At 59.6% G+C, this 24210-nt stretch overlaps 2 protein-coding genes across 5 annotated transcripts in view; both read right to left on the bottom strand.

The window, feature by feature from the left end:
* Positions 1-14094, bottom strand: part of LZTS2 (leucine zipper tumor suppressor 2) — a 42570-nt gene extending 28476 nt beyond the window's left edge. The window contains exon 1 of one of the 3 annotated variants that reach the window (XM_054033414.1): positions 13998-14094. The gene's annotated coding sequence lies outside the window, so the exon portion shown is untranslated. Of the gene's footprint in view, positions 1-11157; positions 11639-13997 lie in introns of those variants that run through there. The other 2 variants (XM_054033416.1, XM_054033417.1) reach the window with 2 other exon arrangements.
* The window catches only part of TWNK (twinkle mtDNA helicase), a 100499-nt gene that overhangs the window by 53432 nt on the left and 22857 nt on the right, over positions 1-24210 (bottom strand). The window lies entirely within an intron of this gene.

The following is a 24210-nucleotide window of genomic DNA, read 5'->3' as shown; positions in this document are numbered from 1 at the left end:
CGCAAGAGGCAGTATCACAACCCACACCTCGTGCGGCCCCACCCCAGGGCCTGCAGCACCAGGGCTCCGCACACGCTCTATTCACACCCGTGGGGCCACGACACCCCGACACCCCCACTCCTGCAGCCCAATGACCCTGGCACCTCCCGCACCTCGGCACTCTGCCAGTCGGCCCATTGCAGTGAGGGGGCAGGAAGGGCCCTGAGGATGGGGGGAGACTGGCCCCCTGGGGATGACCACTCGCCCATCCAGCCCAGAACCTTGTTCTACCCAGCACAGACCTGGGTGCAAATTCTGGGTAGGATCACAAGGGACAAGGAGCTGCATTGGGGGGAGTGAGGTGTCAGAGCCCAGGGCTAAGCTAGCAGGGGGCTGCGGGTCGGGAGTGAGGGGCACCAGCAGAATTGGGAGGAGGGAGCCCAGGGCTGGGCTAGCAGGGGGCTGCGGGTCGGGAGTGAGGGGCACCAGCAGCGTTGTGGGGGGAGGTGCCCAGCCCCCACCACCCTACCCTCTTTCACCAGTTCACTGGCAGTGATATTGGCTCCCGACCCCTGTGGGAGTGACGGGGGTGCCTGGCCACACGCTGGCTCTGGGAGGGAGGGATCTACCCATCATGCCAAGCCCCCGGCCCCCTCCCCACCCTCCACATCACGCGCCCAGGGAGTGTCGCTCGGGCAGCCGTGGCCCGGGCCTTCATTTGATCTTTGCTTCTTTAACCAGCAGCCCCGAGCCTGGGGCGGCCACATGACTCGCCAGCAGCTGTTCCTGGCACCTCGCCGGTGCCGGCTGACAAACCCTGTAGCTCTGTGTCCTACAGGCCCTGCGCCGTCTGGGCCCATGCAAACATCCTCTGAGACATCTCGTCAAACCCCAACTGGCCCAGCGTTTCTCCGGCCTCCTTCCACCCCAGAGACCCTTTACAAGTGACTACAGCACCCGCCACTGGAATGCAGCCACCTCTGGAGCGGGGCACAGCAGCTGTTTAACAGCCCACCGCAATGTTGCTTAACAGAGCAGGAGAGGACGCAAAGTCCCTGCCCCGTGCGTTCGGTACTGGGCAGGGGCAGCTCAGAGCTGCCATGGGAACAGGGCCACCCAGGCTCACACCCTTGGAGGGAAGAGCGCCCCCTGCTGAATCACGCTCACAAGGCAGCCAGCACTGAGCACCCGCATTTCCAGCCGATTTCTGGGACAGTTCGGCGTCTCCTCTTGCTCCAGGCACACAGGGCTCAGCAGGGGTCTGGGGTCCAGCCCCCACCTGTCTGCTGGTAGGGGCCAGTCTGAACTGCTCCCCTGCTGCTCGGCAAACTCGTCTCAGCCCCGGCCCGCTGGGTCCCACTATCGTTCAGCCCTCGGCTGGGCCCGCTAGCGCTGCATGGAACAGGGGCGTGTCGATTTCACCAGGAGCCAGCGCTCGGCCTGCACGGGCCACAACCCTGGGATCGGGGAGCAAACAGCCCCACTGCCGGGTAGCACCAGCCACCTAGTCCCACCCTCCTCCCAGCTTTGTGCCCACTGTCCATGCTGCCCCACAGACTATGGGGTAGGGTGAGATCAGCCTCCCTCACCCGTCATGACCCCAGGGCACGACGGAGCTCCAGGCATGTACCTCACTCCACGGATGGAGGGCCTCGGGGAGTCCCGTCTGGTGCTGTCCAGCACTTAACCCTTCCCTAGCCCCGTCGCCACCACAAGCACTAACCTCCCCATCCTCCCAAACCCCTCCAGGCTACAGCTGGGGAAACCGAGGCACAGAGCTGGGAGGTGCCCCAGAGGGAGGCAATGGCAGGGCCGGGATTAGAACCCAGGAATCCTGATGGCCCCCAGACAGCTCTGGGGCAGGGGTTCCCCCTGTTGTGCCTTTCCACCCCGATCCCCAGCTTGAGACAACTCCAGTCTCCCCAGCCAGCCGCAAGGGGGTCAGCGAACGTCCTGCTGGCTGGTGCTCCCAGCTGTGCTGTGCCAAGGAAACGTGCCAAGGGAGTGGGCACAGGGCTGTGCCCGGCCCCCCACAATCAGCCTCCAAGAAGCTCTGGCCCCACACAGCCACCGTGCCCCATGCCCACCCAGCCGGGCACCTGGGCACCAGCTGACTGATCCGTTTGGAGCAGCGCCCGCTGGAGGGCCCGTCTAGAGGGGCAGGGGGCTAGGGGCAGGCCAGGATTCTGGGGTACCCGTGGGAAGCACGAGCCTCTCGCTGGCAGCTGGGGATTAGCTGTGGGGTGAGCCCTGGCGGCAGGCGGGGGAGGAGGAGGAAGACACAGAGCATCTCACAGGAGCCCCAGCCCAGTTGTGCCCGGTCAGTCGCCAGCCGCACTCATTAGAACAGGGTTCCCGTCTCCCCACCTGCCACACACTGACCCCCAGGCCTGCCCCACTGACGGCACCAGGAGCCCAAGTGGGGCTGGGGATCAGGCCCGGCGAGAGCGTTGCTCAGCCGGTCGCTTTGTCCCGTGGCTGCAGGGACCCCTGCCAGGAAAGACGCCCGCTCCCTCCTCCACCACCCCAGCTAGGGAGCCAGGCCCACCCCGCGGGAGCCCCGGCTGTTTGTTTCCAGAGCATTACGTGGGTTGAATTGCCACTGAGGTCAGGCCCTGGGACAAAGGGCTGCTAGTTTCTCCCAGGCCGGTCGCTGCCCCGCCCACCCCGATTTTCCACCCCACCCAGGAGCTCCTCAAGCAAAACCTTCAGCAACCAGGGCCCCAGGCTGGGGGAGGGGCTGCAAACGCCAGCAGCCCCCACCCACGCAGGCTGCGCCCGCCAAGCAGGGCCAGGCATGGGCAGCGCGTGGAGGGGAGACCCCAGCCCCCAGCTGTTCGGCTGGCGGCGCTCCCCCCCCCCCAGTTGGCATCGGGCAAATACCTCATGGGTTGCCGGGGGCACTGTGGTGCCATGCCCCAGGGAAATGCTGCCTGGCACAAGAGGCAGGGTGAGTGCCAGCTTCTCCTCCGAGAAGAGCAGGGTTGGGCAGGGCTGACAGGGCAGCGCTGCAGTGAAGGGCAGCGCGGCCTAGTGCTCTGAGCACCGGCGCTCCCGGGCTATTATCCGCAGCAGGGCCTCAACACGCTGGGGCCCTGCTCTGTGCCTCGGTTTCCCCATCTGTAAATTGGGGCACAGGCTAATCCCCCCCACCCCAGAGAGAGGTAATGGCGGTCCGCATTGACAGAGGGCTGCGAAGGTGTCACGAGCCCAGACCCTGCAGGGCAGAGACGTGGTCTGATAACCCTACGTCCTCGCCGAACGGCCCCTTATCAGCCAATCTCAGAGCAGTTTCCAGACGCGGTCAGGACGGTGATCTGCATTTTACAGCTGGGGAAACCGAGGCACGGAGCAGTGCAGCGACTTGCCCAAGGTCAGGAAGAGAACCCAGTCTCCGGAGTCCTGGGCCAGTGCTCCGACCCACGGGACCCTTCTGCCCCCCAAACATGCCCCCCCTCACCAGCGGCCAGGCCTGCAGTGGATTGGGAAGACTCAGCAGAGAGCTGCCTCCTCGGGACCGGATGCAATTCCTCCACATCCCGGCCTGCAGGTGAGGACCGGCGGCTGCTGGGTGGCACAGGGACCCCGCGGCATTTCAGAGGGGCACCAGCAGAGGGGGCAGCACAGGCTGCAAAAGCAGGAGCCACCTGGCACAGATGCCGCCCGCCTGCCCAAGGGGGCAGCCCCACAGGCCGCTCCCTGCTGGGGAAGGTAGTGTCCCACCGTTCCCGTGCCAAGGGAGTGGGCACAGGGCTGTGCCCGGCCCCCCACAATCAGCCTCCAAGAAGCTCTGAAGAGGCAGCCTTCCAAGTTGCTCAGCTGGCGCGTGGCTGGCGTCTCTGCCGGAGCTCCCAGCGTCCGCGGGTGCTGCCCTGCCTCGGCCGAAGGCGCCTGGGCCCTGCCAGAGCGAGGACGGCAGAGGCAGACCAAGGTGCTTTGCCGGCGCTCCTGTACCCGAGAGCCAAGGCTGGGCAAGCAGCCCATTCAGTTCCTGCCGCGGGTGGGGCCCCGGAGCCCACACGCTTCTCAGCTGCTCTGGCACGAAAATAGCTGCCGGGCGTGGAGGAAAACAAACTCTCCTTAAAGGGGCATCGCCCAGGCCGGCCAGGGTCACAGACGGGCTCCGGGTTGGTCTGGCAGCAGGGCATCGCCCAGGCCGGCCAGGGACATGGGCGGCCTCCGGGTTGGTCTGGCAGCAGGGCATCGCCCAGGCCGGCCAGGGACACAGACGGGCTCCGGGTTGGTCTGGCAGCAGGGCATCGCCCAGGCCGGCCAGGGACATGGGCGGCCTCCGGGTTGATCTGGCAGCAGGGCATCGCCCAGGCCGGCCAGGGACACAGACGGGCTCCGGGTTGATCTGGCAGCAGGGCATCGCCCAGGCCGGCCAGGGACATGGGCGGCCTCCGGGTTGATCTGGCAGCAGGGCATCGCCCAGGCCGGCCAGGGACACAGACGGGCTCCGGGTTGGTCTGGCAGCAGGGCATCGCCCAGGCCGGCCAGGGACATGGGCGGCCTCCGGGTTGGTCTGGCAGCAGGGCATCGCCCAGGCTGGGCGGGGACACAGACGGGCTCTGGGTTGGTCTGGCAGCAGGGCATCGCCCAGGCCGCCCAGGGACACAGACGGGCTCCGGGTTGGTCTGGCAGCAGGGCATTGCCTGGCACTGTGCAATCAACAGCCCAGAATGTGAGCGCGGCTCAGGTTGGCCCGGGGCCCCCTCCTCAGCTTGGGGACCCCGACAGAAGCGTGCAGGGCAGCGTGGCCTGGGAGACCAGGGTGCAGCTCGGGGCCCAGGAGAGGGGGGTCTAGGTCCAGCTCCCCTTTCTCGTCTGTTTAGCTCGTGGCCCAGGGCCGGCTCTCGTACGGCCCAAGGGACAGAATGACCCAGCTGTGCTGCCCGCCGCAGAGGGACCCGCAGGGAAGGGCCTCGGGTGCCAGGAGCTGGTGGGTCCCCTGCGCCAGTCTCCCAGCAGCTCCCCAGGCAACGGATCTTCCTCCCTGGCAGCAGGGCCCCGGGGTGGGGCTGGAAGGCGGGGGGAAGGCCCCCCCAGACACGCAGCGGGGTGCGCACAGGGGGCCGTCCCCGTTTGGGGCTGGGATGCTGCGGCTCTGCCCTCGTCACAGCCGGGGGGGGAGCCAGCCTCGGCGCCCACAGTCACAGCCCCCTGCGGAGCCCCCTCTCGGGGACTGGCCCTGCCCCCCACCACAGCAGGGGGGCACAGCCAGGGCCGTTCTGCCGGGCCGGGGGAGAGGCAGGATTTGATTTCAAACCTCGTCTCGTGGGCAGAAAAACTCCCAGCCCCCGCAGCTCCCAGCTCCTTCCAGGTGAAGGACAACACGTAGGCCTGGCAGGCTACCCACCTGCAGCTGCTCCGGCCCCAGACGGCTCCCCAGGCTGTGTCCAGCCGCCCCCTCTCTGAGTCTCCTCTAGGGTGACCAGATGTCCCGATTCTATAGGGACAGTCCCGATTTTGGGGTCTTTATCTTTTACAGACTCCTATTACCCCCCACCCCCGTCCCGATTTTTCACATTTGCTGTCTGGTCACCCTAGTCCCCTCCAACCTGGCCACATGGCCTGGCTCCCGCAGCCCCTGGCTAATTAACCCCTTCCTGCCCCTTCCCACTGGTCAGGGACGCTGCCTCCTATTCAGAGCACGAAGCCAACAGCTGTCCTCCTCCCTCCAACAGCCAAGCGCTCAAGGCCTGAGGGGACAGGTGTGCTGGAAAACCCCCTCCTCCCCACACGGGACAGAGAGCTCGAGTGCCCAGGCTGCCTCTCTCCAGACTCCCTCAGCCGCCAAGGCTCCCGGCGCAGGGCAGGAGGCAGCACCACGACCCGCACCACGCTGCTGAGAGCCGGCAAACTCATTTCCCGGGTGATTGGCACCCACGGCGCCAGGGGGAGCCGCTTCTGCACCAGCCCCCCGGGCCTCACGCCCCTTCCCACCAGACACGTTTTCAGTCCTTCCCCCCGGGCCCTGCTCTGCTGCCGGCTGCCCCACAGAACAGCACAGCCAGCCTGAGACGGGGGAGTCGGACACTAACATTACCGCCGGGAAACTCATTCAAACCAGCAGGACCCAATTACCCACAATCCATTTCACAAGGAGCAGAACGCGAGGTGATGCCTCCATCTACCATACCTCTGGCCCACCCACCGGCCACCTGGGCACCCGCTCAGCGGCGTTGGCGATGCCCAGCATGCCAAGCACCTGGGTGCTAAATGCTGCTCCATGAGCCAGGGGGATCAAACATCGTCCAGAGCCATTTTAAAGGGGTATCAGTAGGAGAAGGCAAATGTGAAGGGGCCAGTAGCTCATTCAAGTCTCTGGGCACCTCTTCCCCTTGATCACACCCACAGTCAAGCCCTTGTGGTGGTGAGCTCAGCCCCGCAGCATCTCTCTCTCCCCGGGAGCTCTGCCGAACAGCTATTTACATTCAGGAGAAAACCCCAAAAGAAAAGCAGTGGAGCTGAACAACTTGGGGGTTTTCCATCACCCGCTTGGCTAAACGGCACTTTCAGCAGCCAGGCTCCGCCCTCTGAAAAGCCACACCCCCTTCTGCAGAGAGGCCCCGCCCACACAGACATGCCTGCCCACAGGGGCAGGTTGAAAAGGAAAGGCAGTGGGTCCCCCCCAAGGCGTAGCTGAACCACTACAATGGGAGGGTTAATTGAGACGCTAAGGGACTAACCGCCGAGGAGAAATAAAGCTCCGGGGAACGGCTGCTCCACTCAACAACCTGGCAGAGAAACACACTTGGGCCAGGTTAGTGAGACCCATGGCAGCGTCTCCACGGATCGTAGGAGGGGGGGGACATACAGGCCTGGGCAGAAGGGACAGTTTAAACCTATTGTGAATAAATCACAAGCATGAATATGCTCACGGAGGCTAGCAGGGCTGGACAGCCGATGCATTTACACAGAAGAGGCTGGGGACCCAGGACTCTAGCAAAGCAGGGGAGAGCTGGTTTTTCCGCCAGAAAGTGTAAATATTTCAAGCTAGTTCCCCTGGATACCACTTCCAACTCCTGCCCCGTGTGTCCTCACCAATCCACCCCCCAGCCTCTGCCAGGGGAAAGCGATCGCTTCATTTGCCACCGTCCTAGGCACGGGCACGGATCAGTTAGAAACCAGCACGCCCGAGTCAAGGTTTGCTTCACTCTGCTGGGGACAGCCTGCGGGCATCCCGCCGGCATGCGGCCTGTAGGTGCCCTCCTCTGTTACGGGCACACCCCCGGCTGTAAAAGCCCGAGCACACTTCTCCATCGTGATGTGACCGGTCTCCCCTGGGATCAGGAGTTGGGACCTCCAAGCTGAGCTTTCGGGGGCAGGGATTGTCTTTTGTGCTGTTTGTACAGCATCTAGCGCAGACGGGTCCCGGGACCACCACCAGACAAATAACAATAGCTGCATGAATGCAGCGGGGGGGCTATGACTGGGGCAGTGTTTAGGAGTCGCCCTCTGGCTCCTGAGAAGTTGCCAATGGGGCCATCGGGGGTTAGGGCCACTGAAATTTTTTTTTTAAATTAATGGAGATATCCTATCTCCTAGAACTAGAAGGGACCTTGAAAGGTCATCGAGTCCAGCCCCCTGCCTTCACTAGCAGGATCAAGTATTGATTTTGCCCCAGATCCTTAAGTGGCCCCCTCAAGGATTGAACTCACAACCCTCAGTTTAGCAGGCCAATGCTCAAACCACTGAGCTATCCCTCCCCTCCACTGAGCTGGGCCATTGCCTGAAATGGGCACGTGGGGGAAGCCAACCAGCAAAGCCCTTCCCAAGTACGCCTCTCTGGCCTCATCTTTAACCAAAACCAGAGCGCGGGACATCCCAAAGCTTCGCAGCTCACTAGACATGAACAACGTAGGCAGGAATTATTGTGCCTGCCACCAAAATGCAGCCACCTCTGGGTTGTGTAATGTCACACAGCAACGCGAGGGGACTGTTTAGATGAGGAAGTGAAAAGGGATCCCCCGGTCCAGTTGAAATTCCATGGGGAATTTTAGGTTAGACGCCTGTAATCGCTCTTGGGGAAAGGGACAGGAGACCTTTAATTGGAATGACATTTCTTTTGAAAGACGGTCTCTCCGGCAGCGCAGCACCATGGTGGGGGATGGAGAGAGCGAGAGAGGAGGGCACCTCCTAGGAAATAAGCAACTTCACTTCCTCCAGAACTTGGGTTTTGTTTGGCGATTTGCCGTCCAAGTACTGACCAGACCCACCCCTGCTTAGCCTGAGACACCCAGCAGCCCAGCACCGTGCAGACACTGCCAGACACCCAGGAGAAGATGCCAGACCCGTGGCCGTCCGGCTCTTCCTTCCCCGCTGCACGCAGATTAACTTTCATTGCTCTGCGTTCATTGTTACTTCCTCTGCCTGGAAGCGGGAACTGCCAGCATGTGGGTAAATGGATTAGAAGGGCATGTACTTTCACTGGAGCTTCTGTCCCAGCGCCCCCATGGCCTCTGCAGAAATGCTGTTTTGTAACTTGCTCCACAGTCATTCCCCCTCAGGGGATCACAACAGATGTCCTCCCTCTTAAGCAACCGCCTCATGAGGCCGTGCGATGGTGAAGGGTGATTATAGTTTCCATCTTTCCTCAGTATACACAAGTACACCAGTGTCACGGGACATCTTGAAAGTTAGAATGGGGCGGGGGGGGGGACACCATCAATCTCGGTAGAATTGTATAGATTCCAAGGCCAGAAACAACCATTGTGATGCTCTAGTCTGACCCCCTGTGTAGCAGAGGCCAGAGATCTGCCCCCACATAACTCCTACAGCAGATCTTTTAGAAAACTCTTGGTTTAAAAACGGGGAGTGAGAGAGAACCCATGTCTACCCTTGGTAAACTGCTCCAATGGTTACTCACACTCACCGTTCAAAACGTCCATCTTATTTCCAGTCGGAATTTGTCTAGCTACAACATTCAGCCGCCGGAACATTTTATACCTTTCTCTGCTAGGTTGCAGAGCCGGATTAGAGATTTCTTCCCCGTGTCGGTACTTTATAGACTGTAATCAAATCACCCCTTCGCCTTCTCTTTGTTAAGTTACATAGATTGAGCTCCTCAGGTCTGTCGTTATCAGGCAGGTTTTCTAACCCTTCCCGTGACTCTTCCCTGACCCCTCTCCAACTGATCAACATCCTTCTTGAACTGCGGGCACCAGAACTGGGCACAGGATCCCAGCAGCGGTCGCACCAGTGCCAAGTACGGAGGTAAAACAACCTCTCTGCTCCTTCTCGAGCTTCCCCTGTTTGTAGGGTGACCAGATAGCAAGTGTGAAAAATCGGGACGGGGGAGGGGGGGGGGAATAAGGGCCTATATATGAAAAAGCCCCAAATATCAGGACTGTCCCTATAAAATCAAGACATCTGGTCACCCTACCTGTTTGTGCATCCCAGGATCGCATTCATTCAGCTGATTATTCACCACGGCCCAAAATCTTTTTCAGAGTCACTGCTTCCCCAGATAGAATCTCCCACCCTATAAGTATGGTCAGCATTCTTTGTCCCCAGATGGATAGTTACATTGAGCTACATTAAAATGCAAACTGTTTCCTTGCGCCCAGTTTCCCAAGCGATCCAGATCGCACGCTCTGAATCAGTGACCTGTCCACTTCATTATTTACCACTCACCCAAGTTTTGTGTCATCTGCAAACTTTATCAGTGATGATTGTATGTTCTCTCTCAACTCATTGATAAAGATGTTAAATAGCGTAGGACCAAGAAATAACCCCTGCAGGACTCCAGCGGAAACGGACCCAGTCAGCGATGATTCCCTGTTGCATTTTGAGACCTATCGGTTAGTCAGTTTTTAATGTGTGCTGTGTGAATGAATTTGGAACCTGTGAGTGAGTTTCTATCCCTTATGGCTGCAAAGAAAGCCTTCCAAGCATCCTGATGAACCCTGAGTCTGCAGACAGACAGCTCTCCTCTGCAGCTGCTCAGAAGTTTCTGAAGCAGCAGCAGTGTGAAACTCACAAGACTCTGGTCAGTATCACAACAGCTATTCAGAAGGCCAAGGCAGAAGGGAAACTGACAAGAATTATGTCAAGTTCACTCTGAAACTGCTTGGGAAAGCTTTTTCCCGCTGGTTTTTCTTCTCTGCCTAGGGCTACTAGGTTTATTCCTCAGGCTCAGAGGTGCCTGGTCAATGTTCATAACCCTGCTGATACTAGAATCGAGAATCCAAGCATAGGAGCAAAGCACACACGCCCATGTACATACCCCCCTCCACACACACACACACACACACTATTTTCTACCTTCAGGTTTTCCACACAGCTGATGAGATGCCAGTTCTCCCATACAGCACTGATCCTACTACACCTCCCGCTGCTCTGAGTTTGAATTCCCCACCCAAGCCGCCAGACTTGGAGTCCAAAGTACAACACAAGCAATTAATGTAACAGCTGCCAAACAGTGGGTGTCATTTTCCCTAGTGAAATTTATGCCACTGGGAGCAGGGCAGGGCCGAGGTTTCCTCTAGGCATCGTCACACGCTCCTGCCAACGAAGCCGAAAGCTGGGGTGCTGCTGTGCACGCCTCAGTGACGTGACCCCGCTGGAGGGAAGGGAGGCGGTGGGGAAAAGAAAGAGACACAGGCAGGAGAAATGAAAAGGGGAAAGCAGCCAGCCTTCAGAAAGGAATGACAACCCGCTGGAGAAGCTTGTCTGCACAGGAGAAAGTCAGATGAGATCAGCTCACAAGCCCTGCAATAACAAACCATTTGCCATTTCAAGTCGACGCCGATGGCTCCAACGTCACACCAAAACATCCTCCCCAGCTAATCAGAACGCACTGGGGGGGGGGGGGGGGAGGCCTGCCTCTCGCTGCATGTCTCTCTCATGCTCGTGGCTTGGATCCCATGTGCACGTTCACACGTGGGAATCCGGTCACGTTTACCCACTCCCATACCGCCCGCCCTACGGGCCTCACCGAAGTTAATGGCCACCGTTCCGGTGACCTCAGTGGGCTTGGGATCAGGCCCTAATGCAGCAACTGGGTGGGGAAGAGGGTGCTTGTGTCCTTGCTGGGCAGCAAAGCATGAAGCCAGAGGAAGGACTGTGAGATTTTCCTCCTTCCAGCTGGCATCAACATGAGCAGGTCACAGCTCTTCCCCCTCCCCCACCAGCCTTCCCAATCCAAGAATCACATTACAGATCCCTTCAGACCTTCGAGCTCCGGCCGCAAACAGGCATATTATGCTGGGCTCAAGGAACAGCTCACGGCGCAGCTGGCGTCGGCTCGAAATCCGGGGCTGGCTGCAGCGCAGCGATAACCACGCATTCTCGTGGCAGCCAAAGCGAGCCGGAGAGGAGAGGGCTCGCCCTCCCCATCGAGCGGAGGTGAAAGCCAGCTCCTCCAAAACCAGACCAGGGTGCATTTGACACATCCCCCTACACACGCTTTTCCTAGCCTTCTCCGGGCACCCTGCCAGCCCCACGCTTGGCGTTCTCCCATCGTAACTCCCCAGACGAAGCTTCCGGACGATGCTCTCCGGAATGAGACTCTCTGCTCTGGAGGACTGCGCTGCAGACGCGCTTTCCAGCCCGGCCGTTACATTCCACCGAGGGACGGAGCGAGAGGCTAAGGGGAGGATCCAACCCCTACCCGAGCGAATGGAAGGACTCCAGTCCGGCCCTCAACAACTCGCCCGAGAACCAGGAGCTGAGACCAGATTCTCCGCAGTCCAAATCCAGTGTCTTAACCACAGAACCGCCTTTCACGCTAGACCGCAGGAGTTTGCATAGGGCAGCAAAGGTGACAGGAGAGGCAGTCCTATGGGAAGGGGGCAGAGAAAGAGGACGTCTCCCCTAACGCACCCCTGCGCTTTGCCAAACAGGACGGAGATCCATATGCCACAGCAGCTGTCTAGCAGGCTAGAAGGGCAGGCCAGGGCTGGGGGAAGAGAGGCCTGGCTGGCCCAGGTCACACAGAAGGGGTCGGTCCCTTGTGGCTTTTAACCCAAAGGGAGAGCGGGCAGGGGCTGCTTCCGCTGTAAGTCGCCCTCCTGAGCCCAATGAGGGGCCAGACACTTTCCCAGCACTCTGGGGACGGGGCCTCACCACTGGGGGTCGGGGACATGGAGCAATCAGGGCAGCAGGGCAGTGCCCAGCGTGGTGTGAACCGTCCCCATGCCCCCACTGCCCCCTCCCCCAATACCCAACAGTCCCCCGCACTGCCCAGTAACCCCCATAAACACCCCGCTCAACGCAGTCCTCAGCCCCTCACCCCAACATCCCAGCCTTCAACCCCACTGCCCTCTCCCCCAAATATCCAACAACCCTCCACTTCTCCCAACAGTCCCCCCCACTGCCCAGTAACCCCCATAAACACCCCGCTCAACACAGTCCTCAGCCCCTCACCCCAACATCCCAGCCTCCAACCTCACTGCCCCCTCCCCCAAATACCCAACAACCCTCCACTTCTCCCAACAGTCCCCCCCCACTGCCCAGTAACCCCCATAAACACCCCGCTCAACACAGTCCTCAGCCCCTCACCCCAACATCCCAGCCTTCAACCCCACTGCCCTCCACTGCCCCCTCCCCCAAATACCCAACAACCCTCCACTTCTCCCAACAGTGCCCCCCACTGCCCAGTAACCCCCATAAACACCCCGCTCAACGCAGTCCTCAGCCCCTCACCCCAACATCCCAGCCTTCAACCTCACTGCCCCCTCCCCCAAATACCCAACAACCCTCCACTTCTCCCAACAGTCCCCCCACTGCCCAGTAACCCCCATAAACACCCCGCTCAACGCAGTCCTCAGCCCCTCACTCCAACATCCCAGCCTTCAACCTCACTGCCCCCTCCCCCAAATACCCAACAACCCTCCACTTCTCCCAACAGTCCCCCCACTGCCCAGTAACCCACATAAACACCCCGCTCAACACAGTCCTCAGGCCCTCACCCCAACATCCCAGCCTCCAAATCCACTGCCCCCTCCCCCAAATACCCAACAACCCTCCACTTCTCCATATAGTCCCCCCCACTGCCCAGTAACCCCCATAAACACCCCGCTCACTGCAGTCCTCAGCCCCTCACTCCAACATCCCAGCCTCCAACCCCACTGCCCCCCAACATGCCCCATCCCCCCCACAACTCACCTCCCACCTCCTCACCCACCCCCCACAGACCACAGTCACCCCCCCACAGACCACAGTGACCCCCAATATCCCGGCCCCCAACCCCACCACCCCCCAACATGCCCCCACAACTCACCTCCCACCTCCTCACCTCACCCCTCTATGGCCCCAAATCCCACCATCCCCAAAACTCCCTATCCCCCCACAACACATCCCCCAAACCCTCACCCCATTTCCCCCAACAACCCGCCCCATTCACCCCTGATACACTGGACCTCTATATCCCCCACTCACTCCACCAGCCCCCCAACCCCACCACGCCCCAGCCTCCCACAGCCACAACCCCCCCAAACTCCTCCCCACAATGCCCCCAACATCCCTCCAAACTTTTCCATACACCGCCCCCAATATCCCCCACAACTCCCCCCAAACTCCTCCCCACACCGCCCCAGCATCTCCCCAGAACTCCCCCAAAGTCCTTCTCCCACCTCAACATACCCCCAACATCCCCCAAACTTCTCCCCCCACTGCCTCCAGCATCCTCCCAAAACTCCCCCAAACTCCTCCCCCCACAACTGCCCCAAAGTCCTTCCCTCTGCCATCTCCCAACTCCCCCCAAACTCCTTCCTCCCGCCATCCCCCCAAACTCCTCCCCAACCCCCCAAACTCCTTCCCCCACCATTCCCAACATCCCCCCAAACTCCTCCCCACGCTTCCCCCACCATCCCCCCACAACTCCCCCAAAGTCCTTCCTCCCGCCATCCCCCAACAACTCCCCCAAATTCCTTCCCCCATCCCCTAACATACTCCCCCAACAGCCCCCAAACTCCTCCCCCCGCTGCCCCCAGCATCCCCCCAAAACTCCCTCCAAACTTCTCCCCCCGCCGCCCCGACCCACCGGCCCCGGGACCCTCCCGGCCACTCACCGGCGCCCCCCGGCTCCGCGCTCCGCTCCGGTCCCGGGCCAGGGCGGCTCCGCTCGCTCCCATCGCCCGCCCCGCGCTCCCCCGCACGGCGGCTCCTACCCCCGCCGGAGCCCCCAGCGCCAGGCTCCGCCCGGCCGCCTCCACCCCCCTAGAGCCCCCCCAGCGGGGAGGGCACCGACAAGGAGCCGCAGCTGGGGAGGGGCCCGACTCGGGGGGGTCCCTACAGACGGAGCCCGGCCCCAGCGACGGCCCCGCCCCACCCCCAGACTAGCCCTCCCCTGGGGGCCCTTTAGGGGCAGGAGACCATAGGATCCTGCTATGGGGCTGGAGACCCCTAACCCCCCAGATCAGCACTCCCCTGGGGGCCCTTTAGGGGCAGGAGACCATAGGATCCTGCTATGGGGCTGGAGACCCCTAACCCCCCAGATCAGCACTCCCCTGGGGGCCCTTTAGGGGCAGGAGACCATAGGATCCTGCTATGGGGATGGGGGGCCCCCAGGATTTTGTCAGTACCCATTTCTTGTGTATATTATGGTAGCATTTAGCCCCACCCCCCAGTTATGTACCAGGCTGACCCCATTGTGCCAGGTGCTGTACAAAGCTGCCCTGCTGCCCCAGTGGCCTTTCCCCACCAAGGCGGGTGTCACAGCCCCACGGCATCAGGACGGCCCCGCTTTGCCACATCGGGGCCAGGGGCTGGCCTGGAAACCCCATCGGGTGGAGCTGAGCTGTACCCCTCGGGAGCAAACCAGGGGGCAGCGGAATCCCAGACCCAGTGGAAGCAGCACCGGGCAGGGAGCATTTAGGCGCAGGGTCAGCATGTGGGTCTCGGGCAAAATGCCACTGGATCTTTGCCTTGTTCAAAAGGCTGCAGCCCCCTACACATCAGGGGTCAGTACTCATTGGGAGGGCAGAGTGCCCCCTACTGACTCCCCCCTGCAGCACAGCACCCCCTAGGCATGGGGGGTGTCACTGGGAGGGCAAAGCACCCCCTAGTGCCAACACTGGGGCAAGCACTCCAAGGGAACAGCACCCTCTCCTGAGTCACCCACCCAAACACCCTACTGGTCAGCAACCACTCCTGAATGATCATCAAGGTCCTGTGTGTCTCCCATCCATACAGTAACCCAGTCTGGCGCTGCTTAGCTTATGAGAGCTGACAGGAGCCCAGCACACGGTAGTACCGGGGCATGCTATAGCTGCATGGTTCCCAGTAGAAAAACAATAGCTTGTCAGGGATTGCTGCCAATCAGCCCAAGGCCAGAGCCACATGCACTTTGGGGGGCGAGGAAGCAAAGCTAACTTGCCCGGCTGCGGGGTGCACCCCTGTGTCCTCCGTGACTGCAGCCCCTGGAGCGGGCCAGGTGAACCGGAGCACGAGGCTGGGCGTGTCATTAATTAACTAGGGTTTCCAATGGAATGGTCATTGGGCGCTTCCGAACGTTGCGGCTAACGCTGCTGCTTGCTTCTCCGTTGCACGCTGCGAGATTTCGTATGGCTCTGGGGCAGGGCGGGCGGGTGCTACAGAACTCTTACCGCCTTGTAACGCTGCGGACTCAAGCCCCAGGTCTTTGCATGTGCAGCGTTCAGCACAATTGGGCCCGGATTCTGACTGCGGCCTCTGGGAGGCAGGGTAAGAACAATACGAGCTTACAAGGTATCCGAAGCAATTGCTGGGCCCAGCGAGACACGTAGCTGCTGCCGAAGGAGCGTGGCATAGGAAACCCCTGCTGTTTGTGACTCTCGCTGGCTGTGGGGCAAGGAAGCCGTTGCGGTCAGGTACGCCGTACCATTAAGATATTTATTGCCGGTATGCTGTACCGGAAAGACACATTTTCAGAACCACAGGGCTCTCCCGGGAACCACGGAGGCGAAAGGAGCAGAACATGGGGCCGCCGGCAGCTCCTCCGGTGCGCTGGTACCGCGCCCTGCCCCACTGCCAGACCTTCCACATGGCTGCGTCTCCTGTCTGGGGTCTATACAGCCCCGCCGCAGGACAGGGCTGGTGGCAGTACAGCTGCGCCGGAGGAGCTGCTGTTGGCCCCGGCTTCTGCTCCTTTCGACTCTGCGCTTCCCGGGAGAGCCCTGTGGTTCAGAAATCGGTATCCGCTGCAGCGGGAGGACAGAGCCACACACACACACCCCTCGCCCAGTAATATGGGATGGGGAAGGGACGGGGAGAGCGTGGGGGCCCCGGGCAGGGAGGAGTCCCGTGCGGGGTCATGTGGGGAGGTCACATGCCCCCCCTTTAGCTGGTGCCCCCCTTTGTGTCCCTCCCATAAGTCGCCTATCTGTACCAGTAAGAATTAAAATCTACTTCCACCACTGCTCGCTGGTGACATGAATATAATGAGTTGTGAGTGCTTTGGGGCAGAGATCACATCTCCGGGCAGCAAAGAAGCCCCTGTCCCAGTATAGTATTGCATGTGATGGTCTGAACCTTGAGCACTAATAATATTCAGAATTTATTCCACACTTTGCCAACACCAGAGGAAAACTTCAATCCACACACCACACCTGTGAGATAGATAAGGACTGACCTGCATGTATTAGTCCTACTGCCCTCTGCTGGATAGAATCAGAACTGCTCACCTGTGTGGCACAAGCCCTATACTGCACACGGCGAATGGAGAGCCTCCACGATCTGGAGTGGTAGAGAGATGCTCTTTTGGATGTCTATTACCTACCAGTAGCCATGCTGTGCAGAGCCCTATAAACAGTGAACATTTTCAACTCCCCAAATATTCATTTGAGTTCAGAAGTGAATCTTGTTTCAATCGTCCGTGTGACGCTGCTGCGTTCATCCCTGGCAAGAGCGAACACTTGAGCTCTGCTTCCAACGAGCCATTTTTAATCTTGACTATTCTCAGAAGGTGAATTTCAAAGTCGACATTCAGTTGTCACATTCCCACCGGGGTTTCACAAATCACGTGTCCGTGTCTGCATTCGCTGGCTGGAGGCCTTATGTAACTAACCAACGCAGCGTGAAATACAAATTTGTGAATATTACAATCAAGGCTGTAATTGGACATGCCGGCTGCTGTGGCGAGTTACCTAAACCACGCGGGATTGTTTGTCTTAGAGATTAGTGCTGCTCATCACCCAGTCCGCCCAATGGGAATGTCAGATCGTATGTGCAGTTGTCATATTTGCAAACTGCATTTCACACGGGGGTGGCTGATTACATAAGCCAACACAAACAGCGCTGCAGGACTCTGCCGTTGACTCAAAGCCTGGCCTTCAGCAAATTGTTTTGCCTCTTTGTGTCTCAGTTTCCTCCATCTATGAAATGGGGGTAATGGTCTCTACCCTTTTCTAGCCAGAACTTTGAGCTCCACGCAGGAAGAGGGCAAAGTGAGCGCCAAGCGCTGTGATTTGTTATCCCGTAATTAACTCACACAATGCAATTAACAAACCTCTGCAACTGGCAACTTGGGACCAGTCTGCCAAAATTATCGGCCGGAGAAATTTGAATAATTTTGAACAATAAATAAATTAACGAATTTCACAGTCTCTTCACAGACAGTCCACTAATAGGGGAACCAAAGGGGAAATCAATTGAACAAATGATTTGCTTCAAATTAGCCGCATGCTCTCAAGTCTGAATTAATTAGAGGGCCGGATCCTCAGCTGGTATAAATCCGCAGCGCTGGCTTCGCACCAGCCAAGCACGAATACACTACTTCTTTCTGTGTCTTCCAGTCTATGCAGCCGAAGAAGTGGGCTGTAGCCCACGAAAGCTTATGCTCAAATAAATGTGTTAGTTTCTAAGGTGCCACAAGGACTCCTGTTCTTTTTGCGGCTACAGACTAACGCGGCTGCTGCTCTGAAACCTACACTAGCAGGATTTCAGCTACTTAGAAAGAAACAAATACAAATTCAGGGTTTATTGAAAGTCGTTTTAAAAGCCTCGATTACCTTCATATCCAGATGCTATTTACAGCTGCTAAAGAACACAGACAATTATAAGTAGAACTATCCCAAGAAAAAGGCAGCCGCTGCAGACAATGCAGGATTAAGGGGGAAAACACAAAAAGTCTAAGCAAATAAGCGAGCCCTTCCCCCTCCACATGCCCAGGTAAGGGGGGCTGTTTCTCTGTTCCCGCCTCAGGGGCCCAAGGAAGGAGCTACGTTAACCCCCAGCGTGCTGAAGGAAACAAGCCGCGCTTAAGACGTAAGTTCCTTGGTGGTTTGGCGTTCCTTGGGGATGCCCACCTGGACGCGGCAAGTAACTCATTCCCCCCTAGTTGTGCCAATCTGTCCCACAACAGGGGTGGCCTTGGGGCACTGGGTGGGCAAGGCGAACCACTTTCTTTCACTAATATCTAATGGCATCCCCTGGCACTACCAGCTCCCCCCGCCCAAGGCAATCAAAGGGCCTGAGTGGGGCCCATTGCTCCGGCTTCTAGAGTTGGGCAGCCCCACGGTCCTTGCTTTCCTGAGAGACTCTGGCCTGGCAGTGGAGAAACCTGCCTGGAACTCAGAGGGAGAAGCACGGGTTGCAGGTGGGAGGCGTTTGGAGGCGGAACCGGGCAGTCAGTCTGTGTGCACATGGATAGAATGCCAGCTGCAGCAGATCTCTGATTAGCGGCCCGTGGTACATGAAACAGGGAGAATGAGCCAGCCGTGTAAACTGCTGCAGGTGGGGTTGCTGTTGCCACATAAATTGCTGCTGCTTCAATCAGGAGGGTCTCAGGCGCCATGCTGCTCATTGGATGGAATCCCACTGCGGGCACCAATGGTGGGTCAGCAACAGGAAACAGCAAAACCACAACAGCCCTTCAGTCTTCGAGGTGTTTGGAGAGCCCTGGGTACCACCGGAGAAGCAAGAACGTCTGTCTGTCTGTCTGGGTCCTTACTCGGCCTCCATTGCTGTCGAGTCTGGGAGTCCATGGCTTCCCCTCACAACATCCCTGGAGGCTGGGAGGGATCATTGCCCCCGCTTTATAGATGGGGAAACTGAGGCACAGACAGTTGAAGTGGGTCACCCAAGGTGTCTGCAGCAGAGCCAGGCATTGAATCCGGTCTCCCGAGTCTCAGCCCCTTGCCCACTGCCATCTTGAAATTCCCCCACGAGTCACCCAATCAGGCAGAAGAAATCACACCATGTGACTCAGATGACCAATCACCCAGTGCACACATCAGCGATTGGCTGTTGGAAGCCACAGGCCGCAGCAGCCCAGAGGCTGCACAATCGTTTCACATAACGAGCCAGCTAGCCAGAGCTAAAGCTGGAGGAGCCTGCTGCTTGGAACAGCTGAGCCGGGCAGCTCAGGGACAGGGGCTGTCTCTGTGCCCGTGTTTGTACAGCGCCTTGCACAGTGGGGTCCTGGCCCAGGACGAGGGTACCAACCACAACACCTCTAGTAAATAACAACAATACAAACAGCGAGGCCTGGCATTCTGCCAGCCCCCGCCCTCACCCTGCTCTCTGTGCCCGGGGGCAAGGCTCAGTCAGGAATTAACCCCTGCCTGCCTGGGTGCTTCTGGAAGGAACACAAGCAGGACAGCGGCGCAGCGTGAGATTGTGTTTTGTGACTCCCCAAGCCGCAGCCCCTGGACCCTCACAGCAACTTGCCACCCCCCAGCCCAGGAGGTGATCAATAAAACCAGCTCCCAAACGAGGATGTGTCAATAACACCCCCCTCCTGCCAGGGCTTAATTTGCAATGAAAGATGTGCCAGAGCTCAAGCAATTTTCATAGATTCATAGATTAGATTCTAGGACTGGAAGGGACCTCGAGAGGTCATCGAGTCCAGTCCCCTGCCCGCATGGCAGGACCAAATACTGTCTAGACCATCCCTGATAGACATTTATCTAACCTACTCTTAAATATCTCCAGAGATGGAGATTCCACAACCTCCCTAGGCAATTTGTTCCAGTGTTTAACCACCCTGACAGTTAGGAACTTTTTTCCTAATGTCCAACCTAGACCCCCCTTGCTGCAGTTTAAACCCATTGTTTCTGGTTCTATCCTTAGAGGCTAAGGTGAACAAGTTCTCTCCCTCCTCCTTATGACACCCTTTTAGATACCTGAAAACTGCTATCATGTCCCCTCTCAGTCTTCTCTTTTTCAAACTAAACAAACCCAGTTCTTTCAGCCTTCCTTCATAGGTCATGTTCTCAAGACCTTTAATCATTCTTGTTGCTCTTCTTTGGACCCTTTCCAATTTCTCCACATCTTTTTTAAAATGCGGCGCCCAAAACTGGACACAATACTCCAGCTGAGTATTGTGTCCTTCTTTACATTCATATCTGACGCAGGAAGCCCGGAGGTGCCGGGCTCTGAACCGCCAGGCCCGGAGGTACTAGGGCAATGAACTGCCAGGCCCGGAGGTGTCGGGCTCTGAACCGCCGGGCCCGGAGGGGTCGGGCTCTGAACCGCTGAGCCCGAAGGTGCCGGGGCTCTGAGCCACCAGGCCTAGAGGTGCCAGGCTCTGAACTGCCAGGCCCGAAGGTGCCAGGCTCTGAACCGCCAGGCCTCAAGGTGCTGGGGCTCTGAACCGCCAGGCCTCAAGGTGCTGGGGCTCTGAACCGCCAGGCCTCAAGGTGCTGGGGCTCTGAACCGCTAGGCCCAGGGGTGCCGGGGCTCTGACCTGGCACAAATTAAGCCCTGCCTCCCGCCCATGAAGGTACCTCTGGTCCTGCAAGTGGTTGGAGGTAGGAGAATGACAGTGGAAACGTCCAGCCGTGACAAGCCATGGGGGGGCCCTCGTTCCCCAGAGCCACAGATTCACCCCAGTGCTCACAGCCCAGATGGCAGCAAAGTAGCCCAGAAAGCAGGGCTTAGGCCCCAGCCCGGCTGCCTACAGGCTGGGAGCATCCCATCCCCTGCCCTCCCCCCCTCCTCTTGTCCATCAGCCGATGGCAAAGCGAGCGGGGCCAGGAATTACCTGCTGATCCGGCAGGGCCCCCCGTCCTCTTCCTCTCCCTCCCGAGAGCGCCTCAGCCACAGGCTCTGTCGTCCTCCTCTGCCTCATCTCAGGACTTCTCAGAGCCAGGCCAGGCCGGCTCTACGCTCTGCTTCCCTCGGCTGTGCGTGCGCCAACACCGAATGCACCCGGGAAGCAGCAATTACCTCTGTTCACCCTGTTATTGGCCCGTCTCCCTAATTAGGGCTCATCCTCAAACTATGAAGCAGCCAGAGGTTAATAAGAACTGCACATGCCGGGGTGAAGCCAGAGCTGCTCCCGGCACAGGGCTGTTATTAAGGAGATGCCCAGCCCTCCAGGGCGGTTAGAAAGACACCACGGTCTCCTTCGTGCTCTTGAGTGCAGACCCGGGGCAGCAACAGGTTTGTGTAGCTTGAAATCTTCCTTGGGAGAAACTACAGTTTCCCGCGTCTACCGGCCCCTTGGATTGTTATTTAACGTTTGTATTACAGCCGGGCTCCATCACGCTAGGGGCTGGACAGGCAGAGCAAGGCACAGTCCCTGCTGGGCTGGTAGCTTAAGCAGACAGTTCAACTTGTTATCCCCAAATTACAGATGGGGAAACTGAGGCACTGAGCTTAAATGACTCGCCCAAGATCACGCAGAGTGTCTGTGTCAGAGGCAGGAACTGGAGCCAGATCTCCTGGGTCCCAGCTCAGTGCCTTATCCCCAAGGCCAGCCTTCCTCGCTCCACCTTCTGTCTGCTCATTGATTAGCCTTGCCCACCACGCCAGCCACGGGGCTCATCAGGGCTCGGCAAAAATAACGAACCCAATTACCCAGGCAGCCAAGTCCCACAGCACAGAGTGGCATTAAAGCAGCTGGAGATGGCCAGGGGAAAACTCCCTCTTGGGGGGCAGGGGAACTCCCCACCACTGGACAGCTGACACGTCCTGCACCAGTCATCTACCCTTCGCATCCAGAGAGGGAGAGGGCAGGGTAGGGCAGGGGCAGAGCTCCGTTATACCCTGTCTGCCACTGGGGTAGGTTAGAGCTTCTCCTTTTTGCCAGGGCTGGGCAGCCCAGGATCAGGGAGTCACAGCTGGTGCCTCGGCCTCGTGCCAGCCCTGGGAGCGGGGTGCATTCCCCCAAGGCCACGCTGGGGCTGTCTCAGTACAGGCCTCCGCGTTCCTGGGTCTGCTTGACAATCCGGGTTTGTGTCTCTTTCCCCAGAGAGCGCCAACTTTTCTCTGCCAGCCGGGGGTGGGGGAACAGAGTGCTCCACTCTTCCTCGATCTGTGAGCCCTGGCGCCGTGCCGGAGCCCAGCTGCTCTGGGCAGGAGACACCACCGACGTGGGTGATCCTGGGCTGGGCCTGGACTCCGGGCAGCAGGGTCAGGGGGAGGCAGAGCTCAGATAGCCGGGCCCCAGCCAGAGGAAGTCCAGCTGGTGACACTGCAACAAAGCAACTGTTTTGGGAAGCAGGCTCAGTGAGGGGTGTTGGGCGGGCTGCTGACCCGCTGGGTGGGGAGAAGAAGCGGGCGTCCATGCTGGGCCCAGGGGGGCATTTCCTGGGGGCAGGAGGGTTGGTGAGTGCCTGAGGACTCCTCGGGGGACGAGATCTCGGCTGGCGTCACACACAAGGGCTTGAGGATGACCCACCCGACACGCCAACGCAGAGCACCGCAGATTGTCTGGGTGCCTGGGGCAATGCCCGCATGGGGAACCAGGGCCCACTGCTCTGCTGGGGCTGCTTGTCCCTCACTGAGGCCTCAGGGCTCCAGCTAGCACAGGGGAGAGACACAAGGAACCCAGTGGGGTCTGCTCGGCCTGGCACCCAGCTCCAGGCTCCGCCCGGCCTGCTCCCCCAGGGGCCCGCTCAGCACAGCTCCTACCCTGGGCTTGGGGCGCAGGAGGCAGGAGAGGAGACCCCACGGGGAGGCAGCCACTCCCCCACCCAATCCTGTGCACCCAGCACAATCTAAGCACACACACATCCCCCACCGCCTGAGCCCAGGTACGGACACTGCAACACACTCGTCTGGCACCTCCAGGCCTGACCACGCAGGCTGTGTGCCTAGGGTTGCCAGGTGTCCGGTTTTCCACTGGAACGTCCGGTCGAAAAGGGACCCTGGTGGCTCCGGTCAGCACTGCTGACTGGGCCATTAAAGGTCTGGTCGGCGGCGCAGCGTGGCTAAGGCAGGCTCCCTGCGGCTCCTGGAAGCAGCGGCATGTCCCCCCTCCAGCTCCTACGTGTAGGGGCAGCCAGGGGGCTCCCCACACTGCCCCCACCCCCAGCGCCGGCTCTGCCACTCCCATTGGCTGGGAATCGTGGCCAATGGAAGCTGGGGGGCGGTGCCTGCAGACAGGGCAGCACGCGGAACCGCCTGGCCGCACCTCTGCAGAGGGGGGACATGCCGCTGTTTCCAGGAGCTGCTTGAGGTAAGTGCCGCCTGGATCCTGCACCCCTGACCCCCTTCCGTGCCCCAACCCCCTGCCCCAGCCCTGATCCCCCTCCTGCCCTCCAAACCCCTCAGTCCCAGACCACAGCACCCTCCTGCACCCAAAATCCCTCACCCCCTCCACCCCAACCTCCTGCCCCAGCCCAGAGCCCCCTCCCACACCCTGATCCCCTTATTTCTGCCCCTCCAGAACCCACACCCATTCCCAAAGCCCATATCCCCTCCCACACGCCAACCCCCTGCCTCAGCCTGGAGGCCCCTCCCATACTCCGAACCCCTCAGCTCCACCCTCCCAGACCAGAGCCCCATCCTGCACCCCAAACCCCTCATCCCTGGCCCCACCCCACAGCTCACACCCCCAGCTGGAGCCCTCACCCCCTCCTGCACCACAACCCCCTGAGCCAGCCTGGTAAAAATGAACAAGTGAGTGAGGGTGGGGAGAGTGAGCGACGGGGGGGGGGGGGTATGGAGTAAGCCCGGGATGGGGCCTCGGAGGAGGGGGGCCAGGGGCGGGGCAAGGGTGTTCAGTTTTGTGCAAGTTGAAAGTTGGCAACCCTACACACAGCCCGGTCCACCACCCGGACGGACATCTCCGGGAAAAGCCAGGGCCTAGGTGATGTGGCATCAATGTACCATGTGCCTGGCGAAGGGCACAGCCGGGAATCCGAACAATGGTCGTATGTGACATAGCAGTGACAGGCACCTCAAGGAAACCTGAGAGAGAGGGGGGAAGATAGAGAGGGGTGGGGATGGAGCTGGATGGATAGATGGTGGGTGGGTGGGTCGGAATGGGGGGATGGGGATGGATAGATAGATGCTGGGTGGGTGGGTATGGGGGATGGATAGATGCTGGGTGGGTGGGGGTTGGGGATTGATAGA

The sequence above is a fragment of the Malaclemys terrapin genome, chromosome 7 (genome assembly GCF_027887155.1).
Source record: "Malaclemys terrapin pileata isolate rMalTer1 chromosome 7, rMalTer1.hap1, whole genome shotgun sequence".
Classification (NCBI taxonomy): Eukaryota; Metazoa; Chordata; order Testudines; family Emydidae; genus Malaclemys; species Malaclemys terrapin.
Note: the sequence above shows the minus strand (reverse complement) of the source record. Positions and strands in the feature narration are given on the sequence as shown.